Source organism: Mastigoproctus giganteus, chromosome 2 (genome assembly GCF_048544385.1).
Source record: "Mastigoproctus giganteus isolate SK-2022 chromosome 2, ASM4854438v1, whole genome shotgun sequence".
In the NCBI taxonomy this organism is placed as follows: Eukaryota; Metazoa; Arthropoda; class Arachnida; order Uropygi; family Thelyphonidae; genus Mastigoproctus; species Mastigoproctus giganteus.
Window position 1 is genome coordinate 123,698,568 of NC_143576.1, and position 13,360 is coordinate 123,711,927.

Below are 13,360 nucleotides of genomic sequence, written 5' to 3' on the forward strand. Positions count from 1 at the left end.
AACCAAACTGTACACACAGCTGTTAAGTCACATTTCAACATGCTCATTTGCTTTGCAGTAAGACAGGTGTCATTAACTCATGTTTTTTGCAGTTTGCCAAAAAAGACATACAAAAGATCTAACAACAAATCAACTTCAAATTCTTTTAACAAAACCAACGAAAACATAAACTTAACGTTATTATGTTAAGTTTATGAGGAAGCTACTATGTGAAGAGCTCATGTTTGAATGCATAAGAGATTTTTTTAGAAGGAAGAGAGAATGTGGAAGATGATGAATGACCAGGCCATTTAGTATCCACAAAAAAATGCAAATGTGAACTGGGTAAGAACATTGATTAGAAGTACAGACACTCCTGGGTTTATGTAATACTCAACTTACAGAAATTCGACTTTACGTAAGTTTTTGCAGGCCGGTGCAAACTTAAAAAAAAACACCATCGAAAGGTATTTTGCATACAGTATGATAAATGGAGGTATCGTGAAAATATAATGTGAACCCAATAACACGTTTTTTTTTTTTTTTTTTTTTTTTGGTAATTTGTTCCAAGACCTTGGAAGTTGAAATTTTTGCTATATAACTAAGCTATTTATCTCTCTAAAAGGTCATTTGGAAATTGCACTACACTTTCATCATTATCATATGTTCCGTTATAAGAATCAATTTTGAAAGCCTTTGTGATATTTTTCTAAAACACATTTCTGGAGGTCACTACCATAAAACAATAACAACAATTTGCACTTTCTGGTTTATTGGGCTTCAGCGTAATCTATTATAAATGGGTAGTAAATTCGATCTTATTGCATTTAAGATATTACCGATAACTGGAATTGTGTAGGTTTTTATGTTACGGTATTATGGTGAAATGAATTTCCCTTCACTGAAATCCTTCAATCATATAAAACACAAAATTTTCAGAATCATTTACACCCGAGTATCTGATCTATTGGTTGCATGAGGACTGTGTATTAGGGGATAAGAAAAGGCACTTGATTTTAGAATCCTTACTTGATAAAATTCCACTGGAAGAATACACGGGTGGACAATAATGCTACCCTAATGTGTTCATTTGATTTAATATTTCCTTTTGTATGATTTTTCTTCTTTTACCAAATGATTGTGAAACCATTCTGAAAGAAGATCAGAACTGTATCATTAAAGTCTTGTTTAGGAAAAACTGTTCTGGATATTATTATTGCAGAACAGTTTTTTTGCATTTGATATATATATTTTTTTACATGTATATATTTGATATACATGTAAAAGACATGAAAAACAGATTTATACAGGATTTATCATAACATGTGGTATCCAGTTCAGGGATGGATTAGGACCTAAAATCAATTAAAAAACAAGTTCATGTAAACATAAGTTTGATTTCTACTTGTTTCTGAGTTACAGCCATTTTTGTGTTCCTGCAATTCTTTCCACAAACTGAGTTAGCATAGTCGGCTCCATTCAACCGTTTACAAACAATGCCCAATATCTCGTAGAGGGCCTTGATGTAGTTATGTAAACAAGGTCTGTAGTATTCTTTGAGTGATTTCAGTTAGTTCTCCTGAAAGGGCACTACATTTGGAGCTTGCTATTAACATTTTAATACTGTGCATTTGCTGTAATAAAGGGGACTTATTCAAATCGAGAGATGGCAGGCATGCATCTCATGTATAGACTTGATAGAAGCAATGCAGCTGAGGCAAGATGTCTGTATGCAAAAACTTTTCTAATCGTCATGTGAGAAGCCAAATAAGAAGACCTTTCAGAGAATACATGAATGCCTTGCAGAAACTGGTTCATTTAGAAAATGAGTTTCACATGGTGGAAGGAACATCAACACCAGAATTGTTGATTTGGAAGACCAGATTCTCAATCACATTGAAGAAAATGATGGTGATGGCACCTGAAGGGTAGCAACAGCAGAGAACATGGACATATGACTGTATGGAGAATTTTTACAGGCCCAACAACTTTACCCATATCTTCAGGGAGTACAAGGATTTCCTGCCACAAAATGCATTTTGTACTTGGTTTCTGCAAATGTGTGCTTGTGATTTCCTATCTATTGTATTATTTACTGATGAAGCTGGATGGTGTGATCAAGTTTCACAAGGCTCATTGATGGGCTGAAGAAACTCCCTATGCCATTGTTCAATCAAGACACAGGCAACAATTCAGCATGAATTTATGGGCAGGAATAGTTAGTTGGCAACAATTTAATCAGGCCTATTTTCTGCCTGGGAAATTAACAGGAGTATCCTACTGCAATTTTTTAAGAGAACATTTAAATCAGTTGTTGGAAGAAATTACACTTGATGTCATTCGCCTCATGTGGTTTATGTATGATGGTGATCCACCTCATTTTAGCCATGTTGCTAGAAACGTTTTGGATGAATGATTCCCTAATAAACAGATAGGTAGTGTAGGACCCATTGCCTGGCCTGCATGCTCCCAGACCTGAATCCACTTCATTTTTATTTGATTTTTATTCAACTTTTAATGGAGCCATCTGAAAGCATTGTTTATTCAACACCAATTAATAACATTGAAATGTTCCACCAACAATGCTGCCAGCAAATCCGACAGACACCTGGAACTTTTGGGTGGATGAGGAGGTCTATGATGAGGCAATTGTATTCAGGTGCCTAGCAGTCGTTTTGAGTATTGCCTGTAAATATAAGCAGATAGTTGCTGAAACACAAAAACGGCTATAACCTGTAAACAAGGCAAAATCAGACCTATGTTTACATGAACTTTTTTTTTTTAGGTCCTAAATCCATCCCTGAAGTGGGTCCCAAATGCTATGATACATCCTGTATATAAATGAAAGTATGTTTTGAGCATTACTCAAAGAAGAAAACTGTGATCCACACCACACTTGATCCTCATGTTTCGTTTATTTCTGAAATTTTAAGTCCAATTCAGATTTCATAGCATCCTCAGCTGTCCCTCTAGAAAAACTAGTGATACAACTGGAACAGTAGCTCTGACCTTTTTCAAATTTTCAAAAGTTTAGATTACTGTTAGAAATCTTCGTATCAAATTTCATGTCGGCAGGTTACCCCACATCCACTGTGCAACCGACTTCCCCAAATTGAAACACCTGCAGAAATCCCATCATGTGGTAAGTTTTAGTAAACACTGCTTAACTACACATAGGTCTTAACACAAAGTATGTTATTTGATCAAACTGAAGTGTAGGACAATGCATACATAACTTGTACATTAATATTATATGTCTTAAAATATTGTACAGATTATTTCCGAAACTTATTTAAACTCTCATTACTGTATAATTATCACTGTTATACAAGTTATGCAAAGTGTGATCGAAAATTTTGGGGATTGAACTAATATTACTGTGGACAGATCTCCTTCAAAGTAGTCTTCTAGGCACTGTATACAGATGCATTCTTGACAGGCTTCTTTTTGATCTGTTAATAGTTCCCCTGTTGTGTTCTGAATAATTTCCTCAGCCATTATGTTCTGAATAATTTCTTCAGACTGACTTGTCAGAGAGACTTTAAGCTTGGGGGGGGGGGGAGAATCACAGGGCACTAAGTGTAATGTGTATGGCAGATGGAAGACCACAGTCATGACTCAGTGTTTTGCAAGAAATTACTGAATGGAAATTACTGGGTGTTGGGACATGGTTATAATGCAAGAGCCAATTTCCTGAAGTCACTTTTCTGGCTGTTTTCTCCAAACAGCATTGTGCAATCAGTGCAGAATTGCTTTGCAGTATTCCTGAATCACCAGGCAGGACAAATTCATAATGAACAATGTCCTGTAAATCAAAAAATACCATAAGTGCATTCTTCACATTTCATTGAAATTGTCATGTTTTTTTTTTTTTTTTGTTTTGACACTGTTGTTGTTGTTATTTGGTTTTTAGGAGCATTAGCAACTAAGGCCGTATTGCTCTGGGAATATGCAGTGGTCATTCCCTGACCTTTCCGCATCCTCCGTATTTGGTGGTGACGGGCTCGAACCCCGGTCTAATCAAGAAGCGTGTGCTACGCACTGCTGCTCCTTCCCACCTGGCTACGGAGGCGCCGTCGTTTTGGCACTGGAATCCTCCATTGAGAGGATTGAGCCTTTAATTCTGAGTCACAGCAGCCCTCTTGAAACTTTGCAAATTCCTAAAGAGTCTTCACATAACACATACCTTCTCTTCTCTGAAAACTATATAAAATTTTGATTTTGTTTCAAATTGTATTTTAGGTTGTTTCAAATTGTCTCAGTAAAATCAGTCATTTTAAATGACTGCTTTCACTGAGACAATTTGAACTAGTGAAAACATGCTGCTTGTACTATATTCCTTTATTCTGTATCCTCTGATTTTAACCTGGCAGTGCATGCCCCCAATAGTGACAAAAGGGGCATAGGACAAGATAGGTTCCCAAATTTGCTTTTTTATTTTTGGAATACTTTTTAAGTTTTTAAAATTCTGCTTGCAGTATACCAAAACTATAGCTGCTTTACTGAACTGGTCATAACATGCTTTTCTCAACTGGTGAAAACATGTTGCTTTTACTGTATTCCTTTATTTTGTATCCCGTGATTTAACCCAGCAACACCCCCCAAGTGACAAAACAGAGGCACAGGACAAGCCACTTTACCAAATTTTCCCATCCTTTGGAAAAACTTTTAGGTTTTTCCAAAGAATGGGGGGGGGGGACCTTTTGAGAATGGATTACATTAATTGTAACTTTTATTTTTTGAATTAATTTTAAAATTTGCAGATTGTTTTTTCACACATCATTTTCAATGAAACTTATATTAATTTTGCTCAAAATAAGAAGGGACCACATGAACATAAAATGAAAGCATAAAGCCATTTCCATTTTACAGTTTATAAAAATCGATAAGGATGCAAAAGTTTAAAAATAAAATTTCATGCCCTTATTTCTGCTTATACAGGGTGTCTCAAAAATATTGGTACAAACGTTTAGGGAGGTAAGTAACATCTAAAGGAATGTGAATTGCATAAGAACCCATAACCAGAGAGAGAAAAGTCACGGGTAAAGTAGTAGCAGAGGCACAAAAAGCAGAAATAACAAAAGACAGTAATTAGTGGCAAACATTTATTTGACATAATATTAACAATGGAGTACGAGATGGATGCATTTCATGATGTTACAACAGATGCTTGAAGGTTCCACCATGAGACGCAATGCATGTGTGACACCGACGCAGCATGGACTGGCAGCCACGGTCGAACACACCTGGAGTTTGTTTGACAGTAGCTGCAGCGCAGACGAGTCTCGCCACAAGATCCATTTCCACCTCCACAGGCGATTCATACACGATAGATTTGAGGGCACCCCACAGAAAGAAATCAAGGCTCGATATATCAGGTAAGTGTGGGGGCCAGGCAACGGGTCCACCACGGCCAATCCATCGACGCCCAAAACGTCTGTTCAAATGGTCACGAACACACCTTCCATAATGGGCAGGTGCCCTGTCATGTTGAAACCAAATGTTGCATCTCACATTTGCTGGAACATCATCAAGTAACCCTGGTAGAACTTGTTCAAGAAAGATCCAATATTTAGCGGAGTTCACGCGGGATGGTAACAGGTATGGGCCAACTAAGCAGTCACCGACCACACCTGCCCACACATTTATTGCGAAGCGATGTTATGCCGCACTGTGTGGGTTGTCGTGAGCCCACACATGAGCACTGCACTGACTGAATAAGCCTCATCCGTGAACAAAACATAGGATGGAAAATTCAAGTCTTGAACACTTTCTTGGAGAAACCACTGTGCAAAAGCCACACATGCAGGATGATCTTGGGGGAGCAGTAACTGAACCCTTCGGAGTTGAAAGGGGGTAAGGAATCGTCGTGCCAGACACGCTGCAACGAGACATTCCTAAGGCAGAGGCAACGGCACGTGTGTTGGTAGTAGGATTATTCTGGACGGCATTCAACATACTTTCTTCCATGGTGGGAGTTCGCGTAGAACATTGTCTGCCCGCACTATTCCTGTTACCTCTAAATGACCCACAATCGCACAAATTTTGATGCACACATGCAAACAAACGGTGGTCCGGTACATGTCTGTTTGAGAAGCGTTCTCCATAAATTCGTTGAGCGGCTCGTCCATTGCCCTCTGCTAATCCATACACTAGGTGCATGTCTGCCAGCTAACAGTTCGATATCAATGTATGCTCTTCGTGCGGCAACTACTGCGCCATCTACCGACTTATGGTGATGTTTCCGGTTATGGGTTCCTATGCGATTCACATTCCTTTAGATGTTACATACCTCCCCTAAACGTTTGTACCAATATTTTTGAGACACCCTGTATATTATGTGAAGAAAAAAAAAAATGGGCAGATATTTTTTATTAATTATACTTTAAAAAAAAAAAAAAAAAAACTGTATAAAGTACAGTATAACGATGAAACTATTTGGCCCTTCCATTTTAGGGCTGTTAAAACCATTAAGAACATGAAATTTCAAAATTATGCCTGGGTACTCATTTCTGTTTTTATATTATAGATATCAGGAGAAATATGCAGAAACGTTTATTAATTCTGCTCAAAATAAACAAAAAAACAAACAAAGCGTACAAAAATAAAATATAGGCATGAAACTATTAGGCTCTTCCATTTTCGAGTTAATAAAATTGGTAAATGGGTGAAATTTCAAAAAATTATGTATGTGCACATATTTTTGCTTATATATTATGTATCTAACATATATTTTAAAAAATTATAAATGGATATTAAATAATATTGGTCATTTTTGTTTTCAGCTTTATAGTTATTAAAAACCATTAAGCATACAAAATATTGAAATTACACTTGCACAACTGTCTTCACTTAGAATTCTGTTTTTGCATACTGCTTGAAGAAGTCAACAAAAATTTTAAAAAATAAATAAAATGTTAGGATAGTTTCTCAGAATATTTTATAATTTTCATAAAAAAAAAAAGAACGTATTCATTACACAAAACTACACAAAAACAATTATGAGAAAAATCGCATGAAATAAATGGTATCAAGAGTTTGCATATTTTCAGCTAGTTACTCTTCAAAATCCCTAAAATATTCTATTCAAGACAGACAATGCTAATTTACAAAGTTAGCAGAGTGACATATGGGTTAGTGCAATCGCATCATTTTTATATGTAGTAAACTACCAAGGTAGATGAATTGGCATGGTATGACATAAGCACTTCGAAAGCAAAAATAAGAGTAGGAGTGTGTTATAGGCCTAATGACTCAAATGAGTACAATGAACAATTGTACAGAGAAATAGAGTGGGCTAGTAAATCAGAATGTCTTATAATGGGGGATTTTAACTTCCCAGATATTAACTGGAACTTGTGGGTTGGTCACTCACACACTAGTCAGACTTTTGTGGATTTATTGGATGATTGTTTTCTGCAGCAGCATGTTCGAGAGGCAACCCGAGAGAGTAATACTCTTGATCTGATTATCAGCAGTGATCATTCTGTGTATTAAGAATTTGCAGATAAAGGAAACACTAGGCGGCAGTGATCACAGTGTACTGATTTGGGATTTACTTAAAGATTTAATTACCATCAAGGGTAAAGGAAAGGGTTTATGCTTCCATAAAGGTGAGTACAGTGGTCTAAGAAAAATTTTAAATTCTGTACAGTGGGATCAACTGACGATGTTACCAACATTAAATTTTAAGTGGGAAGTATTCAAGGAATTAATCGTGGATGCTACTAAAAGTTTCATACCTATTAAGAAATATTGTTCAAGGTTTAGGCCTAAATGGTTATCAAATGAACTAATGAGACTCGTAACAGAGAAGAAAAATGCATGGGATGCATATAAATTATCAAGCGACTCAGAAGCCTATGGCAGATATAAGTTAGTCTGTAATCAGGTCACAAAGGAGGTTTAGGCAGGCGAAGGCAGATTACGAGAAATCCTTGGCAAAAGATGCTAAGAAAACTAGCAAGGATTTCTTTACTTATATAAACTCTAAAAGGAAGGGGATAAATCTAATTGGTCCACTTAACATCGATGGTTCAACTGTTGATGATCCTGCTCAGATAGCAAACAAACTGAATGAGAATTTTGCATCTACATTCACACATAAGGAATTATTAAGGTTTGAAAATGGCAGAAGATTATCAAATTGTAGCAGGGTACTTAATGATTTTGTAATAACTGAGAGCAAAGTGGAGGAGTAATTGTTGAAGTTACACATAAGAAAAGCACCTGGGGTGGATGGGATCTATCCAATTATATTAAAGGAGGCGGCAAAGCAACTAAGCAAACCCTTAGCCATAATTATGAGAGCATCCTTTGACTCAGGGGAGGTTCCCACGGACTGGAAATGTGCAAATGTATCCCCAATTCACAAATGGGGATCGAAGGTGACATGAGTAATTACAGACCAGTTAGTTTAACTTCTGTTCCGGGTAAAATAATGGAGTCACTGGTTAAAGATGCATTGCAGGATCATCTAGACAAGACTGCAGCAATAATTCAGACACAGCATGGGTTTGTTAAGAGAAAGTCTTGTCTGACAAATTTGATTAGTTATTATGATGTGGTTACAAAGGAACTGGATGCAAAAAATAATTTTGATATCATATATTTGGATTTCAGGAAAGCTTTTGACACTGTTGTGCATGCAAGACTATTGTACAAATTGGAGCAGAATAGTATTAAAGATAAGTTGCTACAATGGATAAAAGGATGGTTAAGTGGAAGAGGGTGGTAATCAATGGGTGCTACTCTTCGTGGAGTCCCACAGGATTCGTGTTGGGTCCACTGTTGTTTTCTATATTTATCAATGATATTTGATAAATTTATATTAATCAATGAATTTATTCATATTTATCAAATATGAATAAATTTATATTTATCAATGAATTTATATTTATCAATCAATGAAATTTATATTATCAATGAATTTATCTATATTGATAAATATAGATAAATATATATTTATCTATATTTATCAATGAATGAAGGTATATCAGGCTTAATGTTTAAGTTTGAAGATGATACAAAGGTTGGCAGGGTTGTTAATGACAGTAATGGCAGTGTGCTACTGCAACAGAATCTAGATAATTTGGGCAGATGGGCTAAGAAATGGCAACTGAAGTTTAACCTTGACAAATGCAAAGTACTGCATATGGGTAGAAGTAACACCAGAGAAATATACCAACTGTGTGGTACTACATTTAAGGTGGTAGAAAATGAAAGACCTGGGAGTAATTGTGCAGTCAGATATGAAGTTTTCTGAGCAATGGAGACAGGCTGCCAGGGCAGGTCATGGGGTTTTGTCAATGATATATAGGAATTTTGTAGCAGGGAAAAGGAGGTGATTGTCCCTCTGTATAAGGCAATGGTCAGGCCACGCATTGAGTACTGCGTACAGGTCTAGAGACCTCATTTTAGGAAGGATGTGGATTTGCTCGAGCATGTACAGAGAAGGGCAACAAGATTGGTGAAGGGAATGAAGGGATCCTCTTACCAAGAGAGGCTTGCTTAAGTTCTGCAAATTGCAGTGGCTGGAGACTAGGCACCTGCGCAGTGATCTGATTGAGGTGTATAAGGCCTTGAATGGGTTGAGCACGCTGAATTCTGATGGGATCCTTCCACTTGTTCAGATTACGAACCTAAGGGGGCATAAATTCAAATTAAGAAAAGACAGATGTAGAATAGATGTGTGGAAATTTGCCTTTAGCCAGTGGGTGGTAATTGCTGGAACAAACTTCCATCTGTCGTTGTGGAAGTTGATAGGTTGAATAAATTTAAGGAGGAACTAAACAGGCATTTGGAGGGAATGGTGTGATTTTTTTTTTTTTTTTTTTTTGGTTCATGATGCATAAACTCATACACTTGCTTTCTTGCATCATATGCCACTACTACTACTGTTACTTATTCTGGGCGGATACCATCACCCAGACGGCACCGTTTCAAGGCTTTTCAGCCTCCCGTGTTGTACTATTGACAACCCAGTTATGAAGTATAACTTCACAATATGAGAGATGCCTGATGGTGTGCAATAGTTTAAACTAAAAGATATTTTTGGCTAGAGCTTTAGACTACAAATGAGTTTACTGACATATGGGGTTAGTGCAATTGCATCATTTTTATACGTAGTAAACTACCAAGGTAGATGAACTGGCATTGTTTTAATTATATTTCATATTGCGAATACCTTTACAATGAGCTGCCATGATATTGCACCACCTCGAATAAGTATAAAACCTACGTATAAAAATGATATTGCACTACTTCAAATAAGTATAAAAATGATGCGATTGCACTACCTCAAACAAGTATAAAAATGATGCAATTGCACTAACCCATATATCAGTAAACTTCTTCGTAGTCTAAGGCTCTAGCCAAAAATGTCTTTTATTCTAAACTATCTTGATTTGATTATCAGCAGTGATTCTTCATGCATTAAGAATCTGCAGATAAATGAACGACTAGGTGGCAGTGATCACAGTGTGCTGAAGTGGGATTTACTCAAAGAGGTAACTACCATTAGGGGTAAAGGGAAGGGTTATTGCTTCCGTAAAGGCGACTACGATGGACTGAGACAGTATTTAAATTCTATACAGTGGGACCAACTGATGATGTTACCAACAGCAAATTCAAAATGGGAAGCATTCACAGAACTTATCTTGGAAGCTACTAGGAAATATTGTTCAAGAAATATAAGAAATATTGTTCAAGGTTTAGGCCAAAATGGATGTCAGATGAACTAATGAGGCATAGGGCAGAGAAGAAAAATGCATGGGATACTTACAAATTAACACATGACACAGAAGCCTATGATACAAGTTGATATGCAACCAAGTTACAAAGGAGGTTAGGCAGGCGAAGGTAGATTACAAGAAATCCTTGGCAAGGGATGCAAAGAAAAACAGCAAAGAGTTCTTTACTTATGTAAACTCTAAAAGGAAGGGGATGAATCAGATTGGTCCACTTGATATCGATGGTTCAACTGTTGATGATCCTGCTCAGGTAGCTAACAAACCAAATGAATATTTTGCATCGACATTCACACATGAGGAGTAATTCAGCAAGGGGAATGCCAGAGGTGTATTCAACTCTAGCAGTAAGCTACAGAATCTTGAAATAACTGGGAGTAAAGTGGAGGAGAAACTGCTGAAGATAAACACAAGAAAGGCACCTGGGGTGGATGGGATCTATCCAGTTATATTAAAGGAGGCAGCAAAGGAAGTAAGCAAACCCTTAGCCATAATTATGAGAGCTTCCTTGGACTCAGGGGAGGTACCCATAGACTGGAAATGTGCAAATGTGACCCCAATTCACAAAGGAGGATCAAAGGCTGACACAAGTAATTATAGACCTGTGAGCTTAACTTCTGTTCCAGGAAAATTAATGGAGGCACTGGTTAAAGAAGCACTGCAGGATCATTTAGACAAGACTTCAGTTATAGCTCAGACACAGCATGGTTTTGTTAAGGGGAAGTCTTGCCTGACCAACTTGATTGGATACTATGATGCAGTCACAAAAGAACTGGATGCAGGGAATAACTTTGATATTATATACTTGGATCTTAGAAAGGCTTTTGATACTGTTGCACATGGAAGACTGCTACACAAATTGGAGCAGTGTGACATTGGAGGCAAATTGCTGCTATGGATAAAGGGGTGGTTGAGGGGGAGAAGACAGAGTGGTAATCAATGGACACTGCTCATCGTGGACTAATGTTATTAGTGGAGTCCCTCAGGGCTCAGTGTTGGGTCCATTATTGTTTTCTGTATTTATAAATGATATTGATGATGGTACATCAAGCTTAATGTCCAAGTTTGCAGACGATACAAAGGTTGGCACGGTTGTCAAGGACACTGCTGACACTATGCTGCTGCAACAGGATCTGGAAAGGTTGAGCAGATGGGCTGAGAGGTGGCAAATGAAGTTTAACATTGACAAATGTAAAGTACTACATATGGGAAACAGCAACCCCAGAGCAACGTATCAACTCTGTGGTACTACACTGACAGTGGTAGAGAATGAAAGGGACTTGGGGGTGGTTGTGCAGGCAGATATGAAGTTCTCTGAGCAGTGCAGACGGGCTGCAAGAGTAGCTCATGGAGTATTGTCAATGATATACAGGAATTTTTCCAGCAGGGATAAGGAGGTGATTATTGTTATGAGGCCTCCAGACCTGTACTGTATACAGGTCTGGAGGCCTCATTTCAAGAAGGATGTAGAGTTGCTGGAACGAGTACAGAGAAGGGCAACAAGATTAGTGAATGGAACAAAGGGGTGTCCTTAAGAAAGAAAGGCTTAAGTTTTGCAAATTACAGTGTCTAGAGACTAGGCACCAGCGAGGTGATCTGATAGAGGTGTATAAAGCCTTGAATGGTTTAAGCATGCTCAATGCTGATGGGATTCTTCCTCTAGCTCAGAAAAATCACCTGAGAGGGCATAAAAATTCAAATTGAGGAAAGACAGATGTAGGATAGACGTGTGGAAATTTGCCTTTAGCCAGCGGGTGGTTGGTTGGTGGAACAGACTTCCATCCCTTGTGGTGGAGGTTGATAGCCTAAATAAGTTTAAGGCTCAGCTGGACAGGTATTTTGAACGAACAGAGGGGTGAAGTGGAAGTGGGTTTTTTTTTTTTTTTGGCTGATGCTGCATAAGCTTGCTTTCTTGCATCAAATGCCTCTACTAATGCTATTGCACACCATCAGGCATCTCTCATATTGTGGAGTTATACTTCATAACTGAACTGTGTTGTCCTATTGCAACACCAAGGTACCTGTGCACCCACTGAAGGGAGGCCAAAAAGCATTGAAATGGTGGTGGTGGTGTCCACTGAGATTAAGTAACAATAGTCTTCTTCATTGGTGAAGCGTTACTTATTCGAGGTAGTGCAATATCATGGCAACCCGTTTTGAAGGTATTCACAATATGAGATATAATTAAAACAATGCCAATTCTTCATCTACTTTGTTAGTTTACTACATATAAAAATGATGTGATTGCACCAACCATATGTTAGTAAACTCCTTTGTAGTCTAAGGCTCTAGCCAAAATCTCTAACTAGAATGGCAGTCATTCAACATGCAATTGAAATATAAAATTAAAACATGCTTCATGTTTCATTTTTATATTTTATTTTTAGGTACACTTACTAAGCATGAAAAGTTATAAAAAAAATAAACACACAGTACCTGTCAGATTCTTTCATGCTATTATTCTGTGAAAACATAAAAATATTATGTTTTAAAAACATCATGGATAAAACTAGATCTACACTTAGCAAGGTAATGAAAGTTTCAGAAATTAATCCTGAACCAACACTTTCAAAACTTTTTCTCGAGAGTCACCTGACAGGTCCTGGGCACCTGCTGTCAAGTTAAGAAACAAT

General features: G+C 37.4%; 1 protein-coding gene across 1 annotated transcript in view; it reads right to left on the minus strand.

Annotated features, from left to right (window-relative positions):
* The window catches only part of LOC150089540 (abnormal spindle-like microcephaly-associated protein homolog), a 309,620-nt gene that overhangs the window by 140,058 nt on the left and 156,202 nt on the right, over positions 1–13,360 (minus strand). The gene's annotated exons all lie outside the window — the stretch shown is intronic.